Genomic DNA, 10,250 nt, shown 5'->3' on the forward strand with positions numbered 1-10,250 from the left:
TTTAGAAATGAATTGTATTTGAGAAGGAAGAGCTTGTCTTAAAAACTGTCACATCCTGAGCATATATAACCAAATGTGTGTGTGTGTGTGTGTGTGTGTGTGTGTGTGTGGAGAGAGGGAGAGAGAGAGAGAGAGAGAGAATGAGATGAAAGGCCAATTACTTTAAAAGGGCACCCTCTTTTGGAATTTGAGCTACTGGGCTGATTACCTTGAGAGAGGGGAACATTAGGCAACTAGAAAAATAAAGCAGAAACTAACATGGGAAGCAGAGATAAAACACAAAGACCATCCACCCTGGTCTTTTTCTTATGCTTAAACCTTCCCCCTAGATAAGCTCATCCTTTGCTGAGGATGAGCTTATCTAGGGGGAAGGTTTAAGCATAAGAAAAACTGGAGTGGGATTATTTGCATCAAAAATACAATTAAAAAATTATTGTGCAATCAGGAAATGAGAAAGCTTAGGTTCTACCCATCAAGAACATTTGCTGCTGGAGCTGTTTCTACAGATCAATCAAGGTGGTGAATATGATGCCTGCTGCTCTTGAGAACACCCGAGAAACATCTACCCCATACATTAAGGGAATTCTATTTTGGCCTAAAAAAAAAAAAAATGAACTCAACAGATTTTCTTTTAAATAAACAACTTTCTGAGTCAGAACATTTTAGTGGAACATATAATTTATATAGTTTCTCAGCAAAACACTTATTGCATAGAGACACAAGAGTGCTTAATATGTACCCTGTTAAAAATAATTAAATGGTTGCCACATTTCACCTCAGAGGTGGGTAGATTTCCATATGGGACTCAACGATCACTTTCTGTAAAATAGTCTCAAGATGCATGTTCCATTTACAAAAGCTCTTCAGATGAAAGATGTTTTTGCAAATGCAAAATATGAATTATTGTCATCATCATTTTTATCGTGCAAGGCATGTGAATGGATTTTGCATCTGGTGGCTCTAAGGTTTTACCACAGCAGGGTGGCTGGGTTAAAATCTAAATTCCTAAAGCAATACTGTCATACTTTGAACCACAGTGACATCCAAGAGGGATAACGACTTTCTGATGAAGTGTGCAGTTCCTCCGTGGTAAGCGGAGAAACGCCCAACCTGGAACTGGTGCGAGCTCACAGCTAACTCCTGGCTGAAAGTGGGTAATAAATGGCTGCAGACATTTCTTAGTTCTCCTGCGTGAGCCTCTGACAGAAAAGACTACCATAGGCCACAGTGCCGAGAAGCCTAACAATCTGAAGTAGAGAGAGAAAGAGAGAGAGTTTGTGTGTGTGTGCACGTGGGTGTATTGGTAAAAAAAAATAAATAAATAAATTGAAATACTATTTTCTAAATACCTTCCACAACATAAGTGGCCTGTATCTTCTTTCAAGACGGAGTATCAGTTTATTTCAAATTTAGAGATATTGGCCTCGATTCAAATTCATGGCAGTTATAGAAACCAATGTTCCGTGCCTTGATTCAGGTGGCAAGCATTAAATCTTTTTCCGGCTGTCATGCAACAACAACTTTAATACAAATTAGCACTGCCAAAATCAGTTTCCTGGGCTCAGAGGTCCTTGATGCTACTCTCTGAATTTTATTCAGACTTTCACATGAACTGTGCTCTTTTGAAATGGTAGCAATGAAGAAGAAACATCTAAACAAAAATATAACTTAATTATTCCCAATTCAGTATTCTAATTTACAATGCACTAAAAAAAAAAAAAAACCCCTCACTACAACTCTCCACAAAACAAATAATATCCCCTTGTTCCCTTGTTGTAATTTTGGAAGGCAGCTATGCTCACCACTATACCACCAACGCTCCCCTTGTTGTAATTTTGATGGGTGTGAAAATCATTATGTCATAGAAGAGAATGTTCTTAAATGCAAATTCCGTGTCTATAGCTGCAGCATTTCCTGCAAGCTATTTACTTTGAATAGAGACCTGTCAATCAATAATAATTCAAAAATATAGTGCTTATGTTAGTATCTCATGGTTTCTGAGTCAAACCTTTCCAGAGCTCACAACCATGGGAACAACAAGCCAAAATGAGAGGAATCACCTCTTCTTACCAGATAGTAAAACCCAATAAACTCTGAGCCTGACACTCAGCCAACATGGGGGTTACTTCCAGCAAAGAAAGATCTGTCAGAGAAACAATAATTCAAGCTAGGAATGAGTCCTTCTTGCTTCTCAAATTGGTTTTTAATTAAGACACCCCAGGGAAAATATAGTGATATAATAGTTAGTTTTAGCTTCCAGGTCTCTGGAATATGTGATCTGTTCAAAACCATAGTCCTCTGGCAAAATTTTAACACTCACGGAAAGCCTATGTAGCTGCTTTAGGATTGACATAGTAATATGTCACTTCTTTCCTTTAAAAAAGTTTTGACAATTCAATTGGCATGATTCTAAAGCTAACCTGACTTTTAGTTTACTAACTGCTTTTATTTATTAACCACTTCAAAGTCCACAAAATGGGCAATATAACACACAGAAAGGACCTCTTTCCAAGTTTTAATTATGTTGTTTTAATCTTTTTAACCCAAGAAACCCAAGATCCATTATTTTCAGATTAGAAACAAAAAGTTTGAAAATTTTAAAAACAGAGAACTTGGGGGATAACACTGTGCCGTGATATAATTAAATTCCTAAAGAAAGCAAATTGTGCCAGGGTGCCTTGCAGAGGAGCATGCTGCTGCCCCCAGGCTCAAAAAAAGATGCGACAAACGATAGCCTACATCCATCTATGGTGCTTTTAAAGGGCCTTAGAGATCACAAAGTACAGGGGAGTGACACCATAAAGCCACTGGTTACTCACTACTTATGTGATTTAGACTGAAACCTTTTCCCTCTGAGCCCCAAGATGTAAACGACAACAACAGTACCTATGACGAGACTTTTGTAAGGATGAGATAACACGTCTTATTCAGCGATGCACACAATATGCATTAGCTTGTTGTTAGCTCTGAATCTTGGCTAAACGACACAACCAGCAGTGAAGTGGGCATTCGCGTCCCCCCTTCACAGAGTAAGAAACTGGAACTCAGACAGCTCAACTAGTTTGTTCAGGGTCACACAAGTCTTCAGTGGCGGAACCAGGAGTTATGTCCCGAAGATAAGCGACAATAGGCAGACGAGGCATAGGAAGAGCAAGCATTTGCTGTGTGCTTACAAATTATGCTACGGTGCCTTGCAGAGGTACCCTATTCAGGAGAATATTGCAGCTCCCAGCACATCAAGCGCCTTGAGATATTAGCCGATGCAATCTCTTAAGGTCCCCTACAAGATTCACATTAGTATCCCCATTTTATCGATAAGGTAAACAGACAAGATTAGTTGAAATCACTCTGCAATTATTTACAGAGTTATTATGTTCCAGGTGTGAGTGATACAACAAAAGAGCATGGATAGGGATGCTGATGTGAATCTTGTAGGGGACCTTAAGAGATTGCATGGAAGAATGAATGGAGGCTTCACCTGACACTCAGAGGAGAAAAAGTAACAATTGATGAAGATCTCACTAACTCATCTAAGATTTTTTTCTTTCACAGAGTAATTATTTCATTCTACAGCAAAGTAAACTGAAATACAGAGATATGAACAGTCTTGGATCAATGGATGAATACCAAGTTTCTAAAGTGGAACCCAGATGGTTAATAAGTTCTGCTAGTTCCAGAGGCTGTTTCCACCAGGGAGGTATGAGAGGCCCTCCTTGCACGCGGCAGCATCCTGTCCCCTGATGCACAGATATTTATATGCCCATATATTACATTGCCCTTCCAGCTTCTTATGTCTGAGACAGAAGCCCCAACCAGGCCCACAACACTTTACAACTGATGAGGCATGTTCACGTAAAATACTTGGGAAATACCACTAAGTGAGTTCTTCTCTCATCTGTGTTGGAGGGCTTCTCCTCTGGGATAGGGAAGGACGAGTTTGCTTTCCTCAAGCTGCTTGTCCCACCCAAATTTCCAGTTTTAGAAAAAAATCAAACCTCCAATCACAGTACGAAGGTAGATACTAGAAAGCAGGGTGTAGATACCCTGCTAGAGAACAAGTCTCCATTCCTTCATTTTCAAAATGGAATAACAATAGCACCATATCGCATGGTCATTGTGAAGATTAAATGAGATAATAAAGTACCTAGCAGAGTGCCAGGCACATATGGGCTGAATAAATATGACTAGCGGCTAGTTACATTTAATTTCATTTTGGCTCCAATTTTGCCATTCTTCTCCAATTTACCAGACCCACACTACTGTAATTGGAGAAAAAAAAAAAAAAAACAAGAAAAATACCACTAAAGGAATAAACATTTTCTACCAAAACAAACAGACAACGTATTGGAAGAAAATATTTGTATTCCATACAACAGATAAGGGAGTGATAGAAAGAAATCACATAACTCAACAAAAACAAAGGAAACAATCCAGTCAAAAAGTGGACAAAAGAGCTAAAAAGACACTTCTCCAAGGAGGAAATGAAAATGGCCAACAGGTATATGAGAAACATTCAACGTCACTTATAATCAGGGAATTGCAAATCAAAACCACGATGAGATACCACCTTACACAAGTGAGAATGGCACATAATTTAAAAACAAAACAAAACAAAAAAAAAAACCTAGTAACAACAAATGTTAATGAGGATGTGGTGAAAAGGGACATTCATTTCCTTTACTGCTGGTGGGAATGCAAACTGGTTCAACCATTATAGAAAGCTGTAAGAGGTTCCTCACGCTCCGAAAAATAGAAAGATCATATGACCCAGCAATTCTACTGTTAGCATCTACCCAAAGGACACAAAAACTTTAATTCTAAAGGATTAATTAATCAAAGATACTTAATAGCTAAAGGATATCTATGTTTATAGCAGCAATATTTATAATAAGTAAGCTATGGAAACAACCCAAATGCCCAAAAATAGATGACTCAATCAAGAATACTATTTGGCAATCAAAAATGATAAACTCATGGTATTCACAGAAACATGGATGGAGTTAGAAGGAATAATGCTCTGTGAATTAAGTTAGAAGGGAAAAGAAAAATATTGGATTGTTCCACTTTTAGGAGGAATATGGGAAAACCAAATATGGGATTGGGGGAAAAAAATTAACAGACAACTATAAATCAGAGGCATTCTACAGAGGAGAGGGAATGAGAGGGATCAAAACAGGGGAGGAAGAGCCCAAGGGACTACGGTGATGGCACACTAGTGAATTGGTGAGACTTCTATGGGGACATACCTAAGCAGAAAAGCAAGCATTGTACAACAATGAACAATGATGTAAATATAAATATAAAGATATATATATATATATATATATATTATTATTTTTTAAAAGAATAAATATTTTCATTAAAATATGAAAAACCTTGGCCCTCCCTGGTGGCGCAGCGGGTTAAAGTGCAGCACTGAGAAGCTAAAGCCACTTCTGCATGAGTTCGATTCCCGCCTGCCCCGGAGGTGACCACATGGTGCGGGAGACCTCTCCTGACCCGCCCGCTGCTCCCCTCAGCAGTGTACTTCATCGATCTGTCTGTTCTATACCCCACTCTGTCTCTGGTGAATCCTCTCACCCTCCGCATCTCTGGCCTGTACCCCAGTTCTGTATGAATAAATAAATCTTTAAAAAAAAAATATGAAAAACCAAAATAGATTTCAGCTCTTCATATACTGCCTTTGTTCTGTGGCTACTAAAAGAATGACTGTGGACAGAAAATGCTGAAATTTTCTAAACCAGCAATTTTATGTGTTTTTTCCTCTATTATCAACAATTCAACTGAATAGATTAGTTTTGTGTGTTTATACATGTATATGAGCAAGAAAGAGACAGAACCAAGAGAGGTGGGGAGAGAAAAAGACACAATTTGCAAAAAAAAAAAAAATGATAATGGTTTTATGTTCAGAAATACCAATTAAAGGAATAGTTGATAGGAAAAAAAAAAGCCAGTTTCTTTGGATCCTACAGTCTGTTAAAAAGAGAGAGAGAGGAAGCCAAACCTTGAGCCCAGTTACAAAGGAGAATAGAATTTTTACTAATGGATTATAATCACTGGTATGAGGTCAATGATTCTATTTAGTTATAATCTAAAACTATCTTTTAAAATATACTTTATGCAATAAAACTGCTTTTTACTTAGAAGAGAGATATGCAATAGAAATGAGTCCACTTAGACAGAAGAGAAAAGTTTACCTCAAGGTTGAGGGACAGAGAATGAGCTGAGTCTCTAGAAAAGCTGTATTTCCACATATCCATTCTTAAGTCTGAATGAGCTATGACTGGACAGTCGGCTTTGTTCATGGTTGATGTGATGGCAATAACCTGACAGGCTGAGGCTACCCTGTTCCTTTTCTTCTTATTCCTCAGTAAGAATTTGTTTAAATAAAGGTATCAAGCCATATAATTAACCCTAGTACACAGATATTTCTACCTGACAAATTGCAAAGCACATTTCTCTTCTCAATTATGTATAATCATGTATATTCTAATAAAAGAAGCATTGGCTAATGTCAATATTTAAATGGAAAACAATTAAGAAGCAATAAACTCTTGGAAAGAGCAGGAAAGAGGTATAGATTTTAACCTTGTAATTCATTTAAAGTGGTGATCTCCAAACTTTGTTGATTAAGCACTAATATCAGTAAAGCAGCTTCTAAAACAAGCCTTTATTATGCTTCTAACTATACTAATTCAGCAAGCATATTTCAAAATACAAACTAGAAATAAATGTTAAGAGGCATTGTTCAAAATGAATACAGAAATATTTTATTATTTCCTTCCTCAACCAAAACGTGCCTGCCTCACGCCATCCGCAGAGTGCATACCCACTTTCAAGAACCCTACTCACAGAGATCAGGAGCAGGAAAGGCGCCCAAAGATTTTAGCTACTGAGGTACCTAAGAGCTATCTTCTGAACTCCCTACCTCTAGCATACAGTCTACATGAATTTTATTAAAGTTGAATCCAGGGACTACCTCCATCAGAATTGTCCAGAATACCTGTAGATTCCCAGTATCCATCTGTTCCAAACTGAATCAAGTTTATCAAGCTCATGAAGAATTCTTAAGCATGGTAACATTCAAAAGCCAATAACATGTGCCATTTACCAGTCAACTGTCCTTGTTCTTTCAGTGTTATGGCTCCCAGGGAGACCAGAAAAAGAAAAAGTCTAAGGTTAGAGTGGTTCTGGGCAAACACACACCCTCACCAACAACAATAGCACTACCACCAACAATCACAGAAGTAACAGAAAACACCCAAGAAAGAAAATCACCCACAAGAGGTGGAGATGCTGTTAAAAACTAGAGCTGCTTGTTCTGTTCTAGTAAATCTAGGAACCATAAACCCTCCAAGATCTATTGCATTTCCAATCTTCCTTTCCTACAAAGGATTTCATATTCTTTTATTTGAAACAATTATAAAAATAATTTAAAAAACTTATGCCCTACTAATATAATATCAACATCAATAAGAAATGATAATGCATATACTGTCCTATCACAGCCGTCCAGTGATTTAAACTAGCAAAGTTATTTCTCTATGAGTCTCTTCTAATGACATCAGCAGAGGTGACCATGACCATCTGAAAGACATAATGGAAAAAAGCCCCTTCCAAAAAATGAAAGGGAAAAGAAGACAAGGAACCAACCATTAATACAAGTTCTCTAGGCTGGTAGTATTAAGAGACTTATTCTGAAAGCAAAAGGTTCTTTATTCAAATTGCCTCACTATTAGAAGTTTTTAATCATTCAAGCGTTTCTTACAGACTTGAATGTCAAATTTTGCTAGCACATTACAGCAGAAAACCACTCCACCGATATCATCCTTCAACCACAAACAAATCTAAAAATTGTGATTGATTACCACCCAAATTCTGATAGTACTTCATTGATCAAATGTCTTTCTATATTTGTTCTCATTTGTAATGCTAAAGCAATGCTTCTCAGTTTGCTATTTTGTGTTTGTTGATTGTTTTGGCTTCTTCTTCTTTTTTTAATCCCTTTCTAGTATAGTCTGGAAGGTGTTATGATAATTCTGAGTGGCCAATGCACTGACTTGACAAGTGAGATGTAAGCACAATCCAGCTTGGAGCTTATGAAAATTTCATACTTTTCTGATGAAAAGTATGAAAACAGCTGTATCTCCACCTGTCTTCACCTTTCTTCCACAAGTGTAGGATGGAGCCAGACTTTCTGAGTTTCAACAAAGAAGTCAAGAGAACCAGGGAGATGTCAGCTCTGTCTCTTGCTACATCCACATCAATGGACACCTACCTCTTTAATTATGTTAATTTGTGCCTTTAATTATGTCCTGAAAAAATCAAACTTTATTAGTCAGTGTTTCTGCTGTCTGAAGTGAAAATCATACCTTACTGATATGCATCTTCTTTTATCACATTTGAATTCAAATGTCACTAATCACTTGAAATATTTTTATACTTCTGAATGACTAGGGTTTTCCTTGTATCTTACTTGTGCCCACATCATGGTTTTATGTGTTGCTATTATTATGACTATTTTCTCACTAGGAAGTAAACCCCCAAGGACAGATGTCCTGTTTCTTTTATCTTCTTTCCCGTAATGCACTTAGGACAGGGATTGCAGTCATAAGATCTCAGTTTAATATTTACCGAATGAATGTATTAATCCTAAAAGGTTACACCCACTCAGACAGTAACAGTCAAACTCACAAACCTTATGTAGAGGGATCTTGTGTAGATTCCATTTGCACATTCTACGGCTATATAAATAGCAGCCCATTCAATGTTAATCCAGTAATCTATGTCCAAGGCAATACACCATATGTCAAAGGAGCAGAAATCTATTTGATATAGTTCTTGACATCAAATAAAGCAATTCGTTTTAGAAAAAAAAAATATATATTCACCTAAGTTGTGTCCTGTGGCCTGTTTCAGATGTCAACTAAACTACTTAATCTGGGTATCTCTGCTATAGAAATGGCATTCAAAGCTTAAAATATACTTGTAGAACTATGAACAGATTTTCATTTTCCAGCAATCCCTAACTTACAAACAAATGAAATTCTGGAAGTAAATTTTAATAGGAAACTTGGAACACTTTTCCTAACAAATAGCTGTTTATGTTGCGGATAGGTGCTGATCAGCCCCAGATGTCCATTTAACCTGAATGTGGCAGAAATACGGAACAAATATTCCCAGTATGAACAGTAAGTCAGTGAAAAAGGAAATTTAAAAGTTTTAAAAGACACATCAACCCCTCTCTACCCCACTCCTTACTTGGGTTTGGAGTTAGCTCAAGGCAAAAACTTCAAACAGATCATTGTGTTCTTAGAATCTTTCCTTTCTTTGGTCTTCTATTTCCTAGAGAGGAAACTGAAAGTACTTTTATGCAAATCTTAGTAACTTCTTCCTTGTATGAGAAAGCCCCCCTACACACACACACACACACACACACGCGCGCGCGCGCGTGTACACACATGCACACACACTGCCAAAAAAGTCCCAAAAAGTCAAGGAAAAGTCTCTTTACCTCAGGTAGAAAAAAAGGTTAAGTGACCAAATTACTCTCAATGGTGTTTTCCAGACCTAACTTGTAAAAAAGAAGGTGCCCTCACTTGTTAGTGACCCTAAGTGAAGAATGTTTATCCCATTAACCTGAGCACTTCAGTTTTGCACTCGTTTGGGGAGGCTTTTTTGTGAACAAAACATTCTGAAATGAGTCAACCGTGACTATAAGCTACCCTATCCTAGTCTTCCTGTCACTTCATCTACCCATTTCCCATTCCCAAACTCACAGTTTTCAAGGAAGTTTCTAAAAATGCATTTTCCACAAATATGATCTACTATGAAAAGTGTTTATTTTCTTACACCCTTTTTTGATAGTAGACACAACAGAGATTTTAAAAAAGAGAGAAGCATGGGATTATGGGCAACCTGCTTGATTTATTATGCCAAGTATTTGAACATTGTTAAGTACCTGTACTTATGGCGTTGGAAAGTTTAATTAAAACAAAAACATGAGGCCCTCCCTGGTGGTACAGCAGGTTAGAGCACAGCACTAAGAAGCTAAAGCCATTTCAACATGAGTTCTATCCCCGCCTGCCCTGGAGATGACCACAGGGTGCAGCAGACCTCTCCTGACCCACCCACTGCTCCTCAGCAGTGTACTTCGTCAGTCTGTCTGTTCTGCTCCCCACTCTGTCTCTGGTGAATCCTCTCACCGCCCCTGCACCTCTGGCCTATACCCCAATTCTGTATGCACAAAT

At 37.7% G+C, this 10,250-nt stretch overlaps 1 protein-coding gene across 1 annotated transcript in view; it reads right to left on the reverse strand.

Annotated features, from left to right (window-relative positions):
- The window catches only part of NPAS3 (neuronal PAS domain protein 3), an 821,118-nt gene that overhangs the window by 778,437 nt on the left and 32,431 nt on the right, over positions 1-10,250 (reverse strand). The gene's annotated exons all lie outside the window — the stretch shown is intronic.

This window comes from Condylura cristata, unplaced genomic scaffold, assembly GCF_000260355.1.
Source record: "Condylura cristata isolate star-nosed mole 26May11 unplaced genomic scaffold, ConCri1.0 scaffold00013, whole genome shotgun sequence".
Lineage (NCBI taxonomy): Eukaryota > Metazoa > Chordata > Mammalia > Eulipotyphla > Talpidae > Condylura > Condylura cristata.